The sequence below is a fragment of the Leopardus geoffroyi genome, chromosome B2 (assembly GCF_018350155.1).
Source record: "Leopardus geoffroyi isolate Oge1 chromosome B2, O.geoffroyi_Oge1_pat1.0, whole genome shotgun sequence".
NCBI classification, from domain to species: Eukaryota; Metazoa; Chordata; class Mammalia; order Carnivora; family Felidae; genus Leopardus; species Leopardus geoffroyi.
The window spans coordinates 16,603,832-16,620,365 of NC_059332.1; positions in this window are offsets into that span (position 1 = coordinate 16,603,832).

The following is a 16,534-nucleotide window of genomic DNA, read 5'->3' on the forward strand; positions in this document are numbered from 1 at the left end:
TAGCCCCCTCTGATCCACAGGAGTTATGCTCCAAGACCCCAAGGGATGCCAGAAGCCACAGATAGTACCAAACCCTATCTACACCGTGTTTTTTCCTACACATGCATACCCCTGATAAAGTGTAATATATAGATGAGGCACAGTGAGAAATTAACAAATGACTAATAATTAAACAGGACAATGATACGAATATACTGTCATGAAGGTTATGTGAATGTGGTCTCTCTCAAAACACCTATCGTGCCGTACCCACCCTTCTTCTTGTGACGGTGTGAGATTATACGATGTGACCAGATGCAGTGCAGTGGCCAACGCAGGTGCTGTGATGTCGCATTAGGCTACTGCTGACGCTCTGACCAGGTATCAGAAGGAAAATCACTGGCTTCCGAACTGTGGATGACCTCAGGTACCTGAAAGTGCGGAAAGGAGACCACGGACACGGGGAACCACGGCAGTTCCTTAGATTAGCGTCTGGTCTCCGGCAGACGCTATCAATATTCACGAATTGATTATCGTCATTGATTGTTGTCAATTGCCATATTGATTGTTGTCATTGCCATCATTATTTTCTTCTTCTGGAGAATTGCTCAAAGGGCAGGGACACATTAGGTGCTACAAAGCACCCACCTAAATTAATGGAACGGGTACATCAAAGAATGAGAAAAATTGTGTCCTGTGTCTCCTATTGACATAATAGTGATGCAGCATTGACTTAAATCATTAGTATGGATGTTCCTGCTTTCAGATAATCGATAATGGCTCCTTAAGAGGCAAAATATCTATATTCCTTTTTTTATTATTATGGAAGGGCGTGGCCTCAGAAGGTACTTCTTTTTTTTTTTTTAATCCTTATTTATTTTTGAGAGAGACAGACAGAGTGCGAGCAGGGCAGGGGCAGAGAGAGAGAGAGAGGGAAACAAAGAATCCAAAGCAAGCTCCAGGATCCGAGCAGTCAGCACAGAGCCCAAAATGGGGCTTGAACCCATGAACTCATGAGATCATGACCTGAGCCAAAGTCGGACACTTTGCCAACTGAGCCACCCAAGTGCCCCAGAAGGCATTTCTAAGAATGGTTGTCACTTTGTAACACCCTGTGGTAATAACCACAATAGCAGCCGTGTGAAGGGTGATTGCTCAGTGTCACGCATGTTATGTATACTATTTCATTAATTTTCAGGATAATCCCAACAGGGATGTTATCACCGCCCTTATTTTACAGTTGAAGAAGCTGAAACTCAGAGAAATTCAATCACAGCTGGTGGGCGACAGAGCGGAATTCAAATCAAGAGCTCTAGTCTCCCACACCTGGCCCCTTGAATCTAGAATCTTGATTGCAAAGTTAGTTATGAAATTACCGAACAATGGTTCAGACTTTCAGTTGGAAGCCGCCCCCAGCTTCCGAGGCTGCTTCACCAGCAGAGCGAGGGCAATTCACCAAGTGTTTCCAGAAAAGTGTGCAGGCTATAGCAAGTGAGTGGAAATCATGGGTCTTTGAGCTTATGATTAGGAAATTTAAATAATCTAGGGGAAGAGATCAAGGTTGAGGGAAAATAGTAAGTATAATAACGAACATTATACTCATTAAACATTCGTATGCCCCTGCAGCGCACAGATGTTCAAAAAACAAATAAAGAGAGTCCCTGGCAAGATCTCCTTAACAGATAGTGTAGTGTGGTTACATCCATTCCCAGCCGACGCATTACCCTTCGGTGTGCGTGCTACAGAAATCACGGGTAGGAATTAAGGTCTCGGGCTGAAATGAAGCCACCCAGCCGGCAGTCAAAACGAGGGACCCCGCCAGACGACCCGGTGCCGCCCGCCTCTGCCCATCAGAGATGATCTGTCTTCCTTAGAAAGTCAGCAGAATCAGAACGGATTGTTTTAAACACTTCGGCAACTTTGATGTGACATTTTTCCACGGGATCCAGTTTTGTCGCCTTGCACTTGATCGGTGTTGGCAAACCCCTTAGGTTTATTAGCAGGTGGTGTTGACAGGTTAATTACAGGAGGAAATGAGCGCACATCAGAGGCCACGGTAATCGCGCTTGCTTGCAATCACCTTTCATTGTAAATGATCTGATACAGCTTGTCATTCACCTCTGGGGCTAAGGGTTTGAACAATAAGGAAGGTCCGCGCAACTCAGGCCTCTTAGCCTGGCTGGGAGTCTAGCCCTGTGTCTTTGCTAGAAACTTGGCAAAGACTAATTTGAATGTATAAAATATTAAAGATAACCGGCACACAGCATATTCCTTCCCTGAGGCTGCCGTAACAAAGTGCCACAAGCTGAGTGGCTTAAGCCTCAGACACTTTTTTAATTTATTCTGAGAGAGAGAGAGAGAGAGCAGGGGAGGGGCAGAAAGAAAGGGGGACAGGGGATCTCAAGCAGGCTCTGCACCATCAGCCCAGAGCCCGATGTGGGGCTTGAACTCATGAACTGTGAGATCATGACCTGAGTCGAAATCAGGAGTCAGACGGATGCTTAATCGGCTGAGCCGCCCAGGGGCCCCAAACCTCACACATTTACCCTCTCGCAGGTCTGGAGGCAAGAATTCTCAACTCAAGGTGTTGGCAAGGCCATGCTTCTTCTAAAAGCGTCTGTGTCCAAATTTCCATTTTTTTTATAAGGACATCATCCATCACATTGGGTTAGGACCTACCTTGGTGACCTTATTTTAACTTGAATACCTTCGGAAAGACTCTGTGTCCAAATAAAGTCACATTCTGAGGTCCTTGAGATTCGGACTTCAATACAGGAATTTGGGGTGAGACACAAGTCAACCCATAACACACTGTGACTATCATGATGGCTCTAGCAGCCGAGGTGGCTGAGGGAAGGAGGAAGGTACCCCATTGTATGGTCAAATGGGCTCAGGGTCGTGCAGACCTGGATACGAGTCCTGACCTGGTCACCTGTGAGATGGGGCCTTCGGGAAAATACTTGTATTAATTGCTGAAAGGTAGGTCGTAACTGAGTACCTTGCAAAGTGTGATCCTTTAAAAGTACATTTATTTTATATGTGTAACAAATACGTAGTTTACAAATATTATTTTATAAAATCCTTCTAACAACCCTAGGGGGTAGATACGCTTGCCACACAGAAGGCAAACCAAAATTAAGTAACTCACCCTCAGCCACACAAGTAGCAAGAGGCAGGGCCTGGCCCAAGACCTAAGGACTTAACTCACACTCTCTCTTCTGCTTATCAACACCAGGGCGGTGGCCCCCATTCCACGCAGGAGGTCATGCCCCACTTCCCCTTGCTCAACATAGTTGGCGGGCTTCCCATCTGACTCGGAGGGAAAGTCAGGGTCCTGACCGCAGCCTAGGAGGTTGTCAGAGATCTCACCCCCGCCCGCTTGTGACTCATCTGCTGTCACTTCCCCCTCATCACTTCCGCTCCTGCCAAACTACTCTTCCTGAACACTCAGGCACTCTCCGACCCAGCCCTTTGCCTTTGCCTTTCCCTCTGGCTGTAATGCTTTTCCCGATACAGCTTCTATAGGACGTGCTTGAGTCCCTTGCCCAGAAAGCACCCAACTGTATGCCTGGCCACTCTCTCTGCACCTGATACCGTTTGTTTTCCTTCACGTTGCTTATGTCCACCTGACATAATATGTTTATTGCTTGTTTGCATGTTGCTTTTCTCTCTGACCGCCAGGGCTTCTGAAGAGAGAGTCTCTGTTTATTCACCGCTGTGATCCCAGGGCTTTGTGACTGGGTACATAGGTCAATGGCTTGGGTGATCACCACCAGGCTTGATCAGGCTTAATACATAACAGTGGTGATTTTTTTTTTTTTTTTAATGCAGAAACCAAAAGCCATTGAAAGGGGCACAGAATTGGGTTGAGAACAAAATGATTTGGGCTGGGGGAGTTCTTTTCTTGATATTGAGGAGGATGTGCAGGCACTGAAATTCACCATGCATCAGGCTTTCCAAAATGTACTTGGGCACAGAGTCCGGCATATAGGAAGCACTCAGTGGCCAGGGGTTGAGGAAGAAAGAACACGAGGAGAAAGAGCTAGAAAGGGAAGAACATGGGGGGAAGGAGAAGGGAAGGCCAGCAAAGGAGAAAGAAGGGGAAGGGAGGCAGCCTGCTTTGTGCTGGCAACGAAGACGAAAAGTCAGGGCGGGCTCACGAGAAGCCCACTGTCTGGAAACCGGGGAGGTGCCCGTGATAAAAGCTACAGCATGACAAAGCCACTCTACTTTTCTGCCGATCTGGTCATCTGCATGGCCCTGAGTGCCTCCCTTCTTCATTTCTCCTTTATGCAGAGAAAGGATTTTCTCGGAGCCCCTGAATGCCACGTTTCTACGCCAGGGGGGCACCCAAGATCAGCAGCGAAACTCCTTAGACGTGCGGTCACGTCCGGAGGCACTTTTTGTCCTTGGTGACACAGGGCAGTTCACTCAGCCTCGTGTCAATTCGTTTTGTCACTGGCTTGTGAAAGTCGAGATAAATTATTTTCTGATGGGCTTTTTTTTTTTTTTGTCTCTTCCTGCGGTTCTCAGCAAAGGGAAACAATAGCTTGCTAGTGACTCTGAGTCTCTGTCACCCCTATAATAATAAACTACCACACTGAAAGTCTAGCAGAGGCAAACTCACTCCGCAGGAAGTGCATTTTGGCTTGCAATTCCAAACGTTTAGAAGAAAAATGGGCCAAGCCCAGGTCAGAGCGTCTATGACCAATAAAAACTCTGCCAGCTGCCACCCTTCACTGGTCTGAAACAAGAGCCGGCATTTAACGGGTAATCATGCTGCAGGGATCCTTCCTTAACCCGACCCCAGCATTCTCTTGTGGAATGTCCTTATCAGCATGAAAAGTCACCGCATTCCATACAGATCTTTCTAGCACAGGGAGTGTGAAGCGAAGTTACTATATAAGGTTATGTCCAGCCGCCAAAGGACCACTTTCAGTGACAAAGCTTCATGTCTCAGACCATTCTTCCCTAGCCCCCAGCCCCCCGCAACAAACCGAGAGCAAGAGGGAGAAACTTCTTGGATGAGATCGTTTGGAAGCTGGACCACAAAATGCAGAAGTAGGCTGCTGTTAATGACAGCTGACGATAATATGCATTCGACATCTGAAAATACGTGCCCTTTTTTGGCATCTGGAGAGCCAGCTCTTCGGGGTCATGGTTCACAAAGGTACATTTCACGGATTGCGCAATTCAGGAATGCACATATGCACATTCACGGTAGAGATATGGGAGGGTCCCCCGATGATTACTTTGTTTTCAGAAAATTGAAAGAGGAATGAGTTCTGATTTCTAGGTAATTTTCTAGTAACTAACTTTTCTTGTGAATTCAAGGTTCACACTGTAGAGGATGGCTGGAGGGAGGGGAGAGAGACAGGCAGCATCCATTGTATTTGATGTAGGTTATGGAGTGGAATACATCTACCTTCCATGGGATATGTTTTTAAACTTAACATGACAATGCATTTGCATATTCTGGAAATGTACCAACTCCTCTGTTTACTCAACCAACGCTGATCTGCCCCATTCTCTGCTGCTATGAAACGTTTGGAAAGAAAAAAAGAGGTCGGCAAAAGTGATCCAGAAATGTCCTAAATAAATTGTGAGGGATAATTAAGAGGTGACAATAATACCCACAACAATCAATAATTTTGCATTCTTGGAAACGTAGCCAGAAAATAAGAAATGCAAATGCCCTTCGAGTTATTAAATAGAATAAATCTCTCAGGACGCAGAGGAAAAGATTTTCTCTATAATATAACGGGGAGGAACTTAGCATGTCTAAATCCACAGGGCTTCCATTTCCTTCGCTGCTGTGGCCTACAGCTTAGAAACTTTTGCTTAGCCCTGCACGTAGGCATGTTGCAGCAAAGATTTGCAAAAACCACTTTTACCCAACACCAACATCACCCTCGGAGATAAGAAAGTGCATACAGAAACGACTATGCTATGTTTAGGAGTTACGGGAACGATGTGACCAGAGTCCTGTTCTCAAAGATCAACTCGACCAAGGACAAAGAAGTTACACCACCTTCCTCAGATGTCTACAGATGTCAGTCACCTTTGGACTCCAACCCCCTTCTGATTTCCCCTTTTGCTAACACAAAAGAAGCTCAAATTCCTTGCCTAGTCGAGGTGGTTCTTTGGAGCAATGGTCTGCCACCTCTTTGGTTTGTTGGCTTTCCCAATAAAATAACTTTCCTTGCCCCAACATCTTTCCTCTTGACTTACTTATTGGCCTGTTGTGGGGCAAGTCAAATGAGCTTGGGCTTGGTTACAAGAGAAGAGAATAGAAAATCAAAATCACCCCTGTCATATTTAAAATTGTTTCAAAAATTTTTTTTGCTGCTAGGCAATACTAGAAGATATGGATTTAGATCAAAGTGCTTTTCCAAATCATAAGAATGATAGAATTATAGAAACCATTTTGGTTTCCTAAGTGTAGAGGACATGGTCTTTGGTAGAACTCATTTGGTTTTCTTCCCATTTCCTTTCATTCTTAAAGTCAGCAAAAGGTTACTTTCGTGAGCCCTCCCTCCACATGCATAATCATAAAACCAACCTCTAAACACATCGTAGAGAGGAGGCAATTAGGAAAACTGTTTTTAATAGTAACTTCTCACATTGGATCTACATAAGAATTATTTTCTATCTCCACAAACTAAGTTTTCTTCACGTTACCATTAGTGAAAGCAAAACATGATGAAAATTATTCCAAGAATATAGGATTCATCGTGCAGGACTGGGATCAACAGAGAAGAAAAGATGATCAGAGAAGTCTCTTAGGGAATTCTCCCCAAGTCATTGGTGAAAATAGAAATTATGTGCATTGGAATCCAAGGCATTCATCTTGGGAATCTCCAATACGACAGACCATGTCTTATACACATTCAAAACATATTCAATTAGTTCTGAATCTATTTAAATGAGTAGAAATGAACTTCTACTGGGGGCAGGGGGAAGCATATGCTTGGAAATACCCAGATTCAGATAAGAACGTGCAAAAGCCTAGATGAGTAAACCAAGATTTACTGACCATCTGTCTACTAGATACCTACATCTTCAAGGTATATAAATCACAAGGCCCCCAAAGTATGATGGTCAACTAATGTAATCAGTGGTTTGGTATTAACTTCTATGTTTATATCGCTCAGTCTGAGCTAGGCATGCGTTAGGTAAGGTTGTTATGCCAAGGAATAGGAGTTTCCTGATGTGCCCATCTTATGCAAAGACATTTTTGAGGGGGTTATTAAACGATAGTAATATTATAAAGTAGAATACAGAAGTCAGAGGAATTTTTAAATAAAACAAAAAGAATTCATAGCAATTTCAGGCATGAGGCAGAGTTTGGGGGGTTATGTGTTCATTCTCTTTGGTCCGAGGGAGTCTTTGGTAGAAAGTGTAAGAAGTGTATCTCTGGGTAACTTTTCAATGGATTTGGAACCCTCAGTAGGAATATATGCCAGATGCCTAGAAAGAGCTAGACCACATAACAGTTTTTCTAGACTCTGGGTTCTAGACTTCCTCAGAGCTCACCACCCATTTGTGTTGAATTGAGCCCACTTCATTCTTGTGGAGTCTTGGTGTTATGGACTGAACGTTTGTGTCTCTCCAAAGTTTCTATGTTGAGCCCCTAATCCCTAACGTTGAGCGTGACGGTATTTGGAGGTGAAAACTTTGGAAGGTGGTTAGATGATGAGAACAGAGCCCTTCTGTTGGGGTTAGTGTCTTTATACTAAGAGATAAGACAGGGTTTGCTTTCCTGTTCTCTCTCCCTGCCATGAGAAGACACAACATGAAGACAGCCATCTGCAAACCAGGGAGAGGTTCTGACCGGAGCCCTGGCATGCTGGCACCCTGATCTCTGACTTCTAGCTTCCAGAACCATGAGAAACAAATTTCTGTGGTTAAGGCTGCCCAGTCTGTGGTAATTTGTTATAGCAGCCGGAACTGACTAAGACACTTGGTCTCCAACATTCTTCCCTCTTCTTCCCCATCTCATGCTTTGGCTTCAGAATTGGATTTGGAACTCTCCACCTTTGACCATCCTCCCTACTCTGTGTATATTGAAGGTAAATAGGTTCCCGTGTCTTGCCATAGTCAGTTCAGTCCCCAACCTACCTGAGAATGGTGATAAGACAGCACAGCACAGCAAAGGTTGGGCTCTGCACTGGCAAATCTACCAGAAGGGCCAAATGTGTCCTATATACGGGTTTTATAATTTCCACTCAAATATCTTGATATAGTATGCTCAAATTGTTGTGTAATATGGAAAAAAGCAAAACTTCTGTTAAAAAAAAATGGTGAGCTTATTCACCATGAAAAGGCAGGAATGTGTTTACATCGAATTTTCTTTGGGTCTCTCCAAGTGCTGCTTTTAAATAGTCACTATCTTCAAATGTGCCCCTTAGGGTAGGAAGGGAACTAACATTCACGGATTTCCACCACACTGTGCCAGGAATTAAGCACCGCCTTAAGATACATACTATATTAATATGTATGTATTAATACATACTAATATTATACATACTATAATAATATCACCAAGGGTTATTTTTAGCACCATCTCACAGATGAGTAAACTGAAGACCAAAAAAGACTCAAGTCCAGTTCTTTCTGGCTCCAAAGTCTGAATCCATGGTCTTTCTACATTATATTGCCTCTCAAAAGACATCATCCCTTTTTTTTTTTTTTTTTTCATGCCCAACACAGGCTCGAACTCACCATCCTGAGATCGAGACCTGAGATCAAGAGTCAGGTGCTAACCAACTGAGCCACCCGGACACCCCTCCAAAGACATCACTCTTAAGTTTGCTCCAGTTCCCAGGTAAGACTTAAAAGCTTAAAAAAATCAATCCTCTGCCTCTGCATCTCACGTGATGCAGAAATCCCCCTGCAGTGTCCGGACAGATTATTTAGCCTCCTTAACATTCCGTAGGCTTGGGATACCTCTGTCAACAGAGAGCTCACTACCTTAAGAGACAGTCCATTCCACCGTCTGGCAGCTCCAATTGGTTCTGGTAAGTTGATTCCACTCAATGTTTGTGCAAACCCATTAAGGACTACAGGCTTAGGAAACAAGAGGAATAAGGGAATGTAATTTTTTGGTAATATTTACAGCTGAATGACGGATTCTGAATTTTAAATAGATTTTTTTAATAGACTTGTTCTTTAGCTGAATTCTGTGTTCCTGATTTTTTGACAATCTTGGCATGTCTTCTCAGACCCCCCAAGACTAGGTTAGGGGTGTCTTTACGTGCTTCCACAGCATCGAAGACCAGCACCCATCACAGTTCATAGCGCACCAGGTGAACGCTGACATTTTAAGATCTGTCACCCGGGGCGTCTGTGAGGCGTGCAACTCCTGATCTCAGAGTCATGAGTTCAAGCCCCAGTCAGTTAAGCGCCTGACTCTTGGTTTAGGCTCAAGTCATGATCTCACAGTTTTGTGAGTTCGAGCCCCACGTCAGGCTCTGTGCTAGCAGTAAGGACCCTTTTCGGGATTCTCTCTCTCTCTCTCTCTCTCTCTCTCTTTCTCTCCTTGCCCCTCCCCTGCTCATGGTGTCTCTGTCTCTGTCAAATTAAATACACAGACTTTAAAAGAACAAAACAAGACAAAAAACCTTTGCCTAGACTAGTCCAAGGTTTCAAAAAATAATAAAAAGAAGGTTGAACTAAAATCTCTGCCACTCTTCCATTTTACTACAACCATCCTTGAATGCAAAGAGCTGAGTTTGATTCTTTTTTGTCTAGGACCTAGCCCCATCTGGCAGATAGTAGGGACAAAAAAGACTTTTGTTGGAGGAATGAATATACCTCTTCTTTTCACTAAGTTAACCATTCCAATTTGTTTGTGAAATCCCGTTTTGAGACCACCCCCACCCCCACCCCCCACCTTCTTTGGATTATCTCTAGCTCCTTAAAAAGATGGAGGCCAGTCCTGAGAAAATCACTGTAACCATGAGCCATGACCTGATAAAGTGCACCGTGTTATCTCCTGCTCGGGACACCAACCTACCCTTCCAAGGTGATGGAGTTTTGCTTAGTTTCCAGCGCACTCTGTGCGGGATCCAGTGAGTTGACAGTACTCGCCGTGATGATTGTGAATTATGAGCAAGACGGATAGCGGACAAGGATGCAGCGGACGGCATGCTTTTGGATCGGTAGGCCCCCTCCTGTGCCTTTCTGTTGTAGATGTTGAGGATGATCCTTTATTACTCATAACCTTTGTTATTTGAACCACGAAGATGATAGAGTAATCTGAAATGCCATGGGCAATAAGTAATCACGGTTTTGATAACTGTTACAAAGCATGAGTACTTCTTCGAGCTCAGGGACGATTTCTGGTCATCTTTGTCCTCCAGCAGCGTGACCGCCACAGGCAAAGATATCCAGGTGTTGACCACGTCTCACAACCTCTATTGTAACATCCTGGCTGGGAACCGTCATCATCTCGCCCCTGTGTGAATACAACAACTTCTTAATTGGTCTCCTTGTTACTGCCATTCATCGGCCTCTGTGATGATTAATTTTATACATCAAATTGGCTGGGCCACAGTTCCCGGGAAGTATTTGGCCATTTGGTCAGGCAGTATTCTAGATTTTCTGTGAAGGTAATTTTTGGATGAGATTAACATTTAAATCAGTAGACTTGGAGCAAAGATGGTGGCCTTCCATAATGTGACTGGGCCTCATCTAATCAGTTGAAGGCCTTATGAGAAAGACTACCCTTCTTCAGAGAAGAGGGAATTCGGCCAGCAAACTGCTTTCATACTCAAACCTCAATTCTTTCCTACATCTCCAGCCTCCCAGCCAACTCTAGATTTTGGATTTGCCAGCCTTCACAATTGCACGAACCAATTCCTTACAATAAATCTATTGTATGTGTATAAATATCCTACTGATTCTGTTTCCCTGGAGAACCTTGACTAATACGGCCTCCAACAGTCTATCTTCAATGCAGCCATCAAAACAACCTTTTAAAAGCTAAGTCAGGAGCTGTCTACCCTTTGCTCACAACCCTCCAGTGGATTCCTATTTTACTCCGAGAAAAAGCTATGCCTCCTACAAAAGCCTCTATGTGATTTGTCTACCTGGTACTTCTATGGTCTAATCTGTTACCCTTACCCTTGCTACTCTGCTGCAACCACACTGGCCCCCTTGCTACTCTTTGAGGTTCAGATTATTTGTACTTGCTATTGCGCTGCCTAGAATATTCTTTCCATGGAAATCTGCCTGGCTCTCTCCATCTCTCCTCACTTTCTCAAGGAATTCTTCCTTTAATCACTACTTCAAGCACACACACACCCTCCTCCAACTCTCCTTGTCCTCCTTAGGTAGACATATTTTTCTCCGCAGCACTTGTCGCCCCCTAACACGTTCTATCATTTACTTCTTTCCTGCTGGCTCTCTCTTGTCACCGCTGTCATGGAGGCTGCACGAAGGCAGGGATCTTATGTTCCCAGCTTCCAGGAGGCCTTCAGGAAATATTGAACAAACAAATGGATGAATACTTTTTGCCCTCTCTGAAAAAAAAAAAATTACTCTCTAAAAAAAAAAAAATTCTTCTAGAGTCTCCATTTTAGCAAAACAAAGCAAGACAACAAAGACCAACTGTGAACCTTTTCCAGGGTTCCAGTCTCAGTCCTCTGTCCTTAGCACTCTGTCCTGGCTTCCTGGGTGACTTTGTCAAAACCCAGGGTTTCAGTCACAAAGCACGCACTGATGGCGTCCATGGGCGTCATGATCTCTGGACAACCCTACACATCCCTCCCCTACACTTCATAAACATCTCAGACTCAGTGTTTCCAACAGCGAAGCCATTGTCATTCCCCTCAACCTACCCTTCCTGGGTGTTGCTGGTAGGTGACACCTTTGTCCACCCAATTCGTTCCAGCTGGAAACCCACATTCCCTTGTATGTCTCCCCACCTCCTCATCCCCAAATACACATTTGCGTGACGTTCTTTCAATTTTACCCCCTAAATCACTCTCAAACCCATCTTTTCTTCAGGGGCCCAGTTAAGACTCTCACCAGTTTCTGTCTGTAGTACCACCTAACCCCTAATGGCCCTTCCTTCCTCTTGTCTTCTCCCTACCCCCCTCCTTGATCTTCCATGGCTGCCAGAGGCAGTCCTTCCAAAATGCAGACCAGATCTTGTCACACCCCAGCTTAAAAAACCGTCCCTCGGCTCCCCACAGCATTAAGAAAGAGAGTCTAGGAGTGCCCGGGTGGTTCCGTCGGTGAAGCGTCCGACTTCGGCTCAGGTCATGATCTCGAGGTTTTTGAGTTCGAGCCCCGCGTCGGGCTCTGTGCTGACAGCTCAGGGCCTGGGGCCTGCTTCGGATGCTGTGTCTCCCTCTCTCTCTGCCCCTCCCCTACTCACACTCTGTTTCTCTCTCTCCGAGACTCTCTCTTAAAAAAAAAAATATTAAAAAAAATAATTTAAAGAAAAGTAGAATCTAAACTCTCTTATGATCCCAAGCCAACCTGGTTTGCCCCCGCAACACCCCTGACCTGTACGTTCCCCATTCCAGACAGATCGCAGGTCCCAAAGCATCGCCTCATCAGGGTTTCTTGCCTTTATTCATGCTGATGCTCCTGCCTGGAACACGCATCTCCCTTTTATTTACACAGCGAACCTGTACTTAAGACTTCACCTTGAGTGACTCCCCCGTCAGGATGATTTAGAAACCCTGTCTCTGAGTGTGCACAGCATCACACATATAGTACGGCCAGCACCTGGCATCCATTACCCTGAATTGGAGCTGATTTACTTACTTCCTCCGTCTTCCTCAACTTTACGTTTGTTTTTTTTTTTTAAGGGCAAGGAATATATCTTTATGAATTTTTTATCTCTCATGCTTAGCTCAGTTCCTGGCATAGAGTAACTGTCCAGTAAATCTTATTTAAATGAACTGATTATCTTGTCTGTTCCCAGCATAGCATAAAGCTAAATAAATTGTAATTAAAGGCAATAGATGGACCGTGACACTCAGGGCAGCTTGAGATGAACTGAGAGCGAGGGCACTTCCCCCGGGAGCCTGGGGAAAGGATTCTACCATGGATAGAGTAAAGGCTCCTCCCATATCTCCACTAGGGCCATGGGTCAGAAATGGCAAGAGTGATTCAGAGCTCTGATGGGGGTGGCCAGTGACAGTGGGGGAGATGGAGAGAAAGGAATGGTTTGGAGCAGGGAGCTGTGTCTGGGTGACAGAAATGACAGTTCCCATGATCAAGAAGAATAGTAGGGATATTCCAAAGTGGGGGGTGGGGGTGGGTAGAGAGAACAGGACCAGTGGCCTCAGAGAACTGGAATGTTTGCCACAGAGAATGTTTGGTTGATGCCCCAAAGACCCTTTTGGAGTAATGATAGGAATGGACAGACTCAGATTCTCTTGGTTCTTTCTTGAGGGCTAAAGAGCCAAAGATTCCTTTTAAGGTGTGCAAGGAAGGTGCATGGATTAAGTGTCTACATAGAATGCACTTTCCAAAGGCAAATCCATTGAGCTCACATCTTGCTCTACCAGAGGAAGAAGCAGAAAAGAAGAAAAGAAGTAGAAAAGGAGAAAAGAAGTAGAAAAGTACGTGTAAATGGGAGTGAAACACTAATTGTCCAAGTGGAGGAGTGGGTATAAAGTTGTGTGATCCACTAAAAATGGGGGTGGGATTACCTTCTCGGAGTCACTGACCACATTTTTTAACACAGAAAGGTCAAGAACAGAGCTCTATGCCCCACGACTTCCTTTAGGCTCCACAGCAGATCAACAACTCCCCTTGAGAGCAGTGTCCCCACATACTTCCAAGTGGTCTGACCATCACACTGCCCTCGTCACAATCCAGCCTTAGTCGCAAGACTATTACAAGCGACCTTATCAAATGACCAGCTGACATATGATTCCACTTTGTTTATGGCAGTGGATTAGAACCTCTGCAAAGGCGAATGGGTAGCTATCTGGATAAGTCTCTGAACCTCTGTTTTACCCAGAAGAGCTAGGGAATTCTTCTAGGAACTTTATATATTCAGATTTGAAGGGTTTCACCGATTTTTTTTTTTGAGGTGTGTAAACCAGTTATGTATGGCATCGATCAATGTAGCCAGTTAATTAAAAAAGAAATTAGGAGAGTTTAACACAGTCTTCTTTATTGTATGTATTTTGGTTCATGATTTCCCATTCCAAGGACAACCAGTAGAGGGAAAATAACAAGACTTTGGAGCCAGATAGATGCATTGTGTGGGGCAGCTTTTCTGCTTGCCAGCTATATGAACCCTAACCAAATTACTGAACTTTGAGCCTCAGTTTCCTTATCTGTAAAATGTGTATAATATAATATGCATAATATTATGTATAATAGTAATTAATTGTGTTATTACGTGGGAGGCGCCTGGCTGGTTCAGTCGGTAGAGCATGAGACTCTTGATCTCAGGGTTGTAAGTTTGAGCCCTTTGTAGGGTATAGAGATTACTTTGAAAAAAAAAAAACAAAAGCCTTAAAAAAAAATTAAAAATTGTGTTATTGTATAGATTAAATTAGATGTAAGTTCTAAAAGAATCTTGGTACATCGAATTTTTTTAATTAGTCAATTGTAAAAAAAAAATTTAAACTATTGACATCTCGTCTGCATGATGTTTGGGTAGCTATACAATTCAGAATCCTCACTTTGCCATTTTGATGATCTGGATGTTTTCCCATTTCAATTATCTGGCAATTCTATATTCTCCGTGTACTTATACTGCATATATTTACTGATATATGCCAGGCAAGAGTCCAGGCACTGAGGGTACAGGAGTGAATGAAAGAGATTACGTCCATGCTCTCATGGAACCGATAATCTAGGAACTAAATGAGGTCAATTTTGGAAAAAGTGCCGAAGACTAGCATTGATTTCGTTACCCAGAAATAACATTTATCTGCAGTTAGAGATGAATGCTTATTTCTAACACCTCGATATTCTTGACTGACTTCCCTTCTATCTTGTGTCCATTTTCCTCTTGAGATGTTGTGTCCCTTTTCCAGCGTAAAGATGGTTCGTCTTTATGGAAAGGACAGAAGCAAAATCGGAGATGCATAATTCCATCTTCCTTGTTTCCTATGGTAATACTCTGCCGGGTTCTACACGGTATTTTTCCTTTGTTCTTCTTGGTGCCCTGGACAGAGTTTCCAAAGCTCCTTTGGCTTCTAACCCAGCTCACCCAAAGAAGAGTCCTGACACTTACTGGTTTCACTCCTTTATGTTTGTCTTTTGAGGCAAGTCCTTTAAAATCTGAATTTAATAATAAATATCTAAGCTCATCAGAACCCTCCTGGCTTGTCATATTGGTTGATGCAATGCCAATCTCTTTACTTAATTTTGTCATGCATCCTCTCTCTCTCTCTCTCTCTCTCTCTCTCTCTCTCTCTCTGTCTTGAGTCATATACCCTTTTAGGTCTCTGGCTAAAGCACTGAAATTTTGTATTGGCCTTCCTAAAATCTGAGCTCATAATGATTCTTTAGACCTGTGCCAGCTGATGTTAACCATATATGCAATACGAATTCTCCAGATCTCCTATTTAAACAAGAAAAGCTGAAACAGGTAAAATTAATGATATGTTTTATTTAACCTAATATATCCCAAACATTGGCATTTTAATGTGTAATTAATAAAAAAATTGTTAAATTAAAACAATTTTTTAAAAATATTAATGAGGGGTGCCTAGGTGGTCAGTTGAGTGTCCAGCTCTTGATTTTGGCTCAGGTCATGATCCCAGGGTCTTGGGATTGAGCCCTGGATGGGGCTCTGCTCTGAACATGAAGCCTGCTTAAGAGTCTCTTTCTCTCCCTCTGCCCCTCCCCCGACTCTCTCTGTCTCTGTCTCTCTCTCAAAAAAAAAAATATTGAGATATTTTACATTCCTGTTTTTGCATGCTAAGTCCTCAAAACCAGGCATCTATTTTGTACTTACAGCACATCTCAATTCAGACTAGCCCTATTTCAAGCATTCAATAGCCACATGCCCCTACTGGCTACCATATTGCCCAGCATCGCTGTAGACCCATCATGCTATGCATGCTTCCTTTTAATATTAAATTAATCGCTTTACATCAGTGCATTTAGTTTGTAAAAATTTAGCAAAGGATAGAAGCCCCTTAAGATCTACAGCTGAGCCAGTCTGAAGTAGTTGGACAGTATTATCTGTTCAAATCTCATGACTTTTGCTTCCTCTATTTCTCATAATTTGTATATTAATGTACCTGACAATATCATCTGAAATAATCATCACCTTAGTGGGGGCGTCACTAACCGTTTCTGCCTCTCTCTGCTCTCCATTGCCTTTCATCTTCAGTGTCTTAGCTTATCATTAAGATAAAAAGATAATGGATTAATCTAGCCTTAAAAGATATCAGGAAAACAAACAAATTGGAAAATGTTTGATCTCATGAATAAGCAAATACATGCAAAATAAAAGACCGATTGGGAGCTATTTTGCCTGTTAAATTAGTGATTTATTTTTATATATTTTTAATGTTTATTTATTTTTCAGAGAGAGAGAGAGAGCAAGCACCCAGGGGAGAGG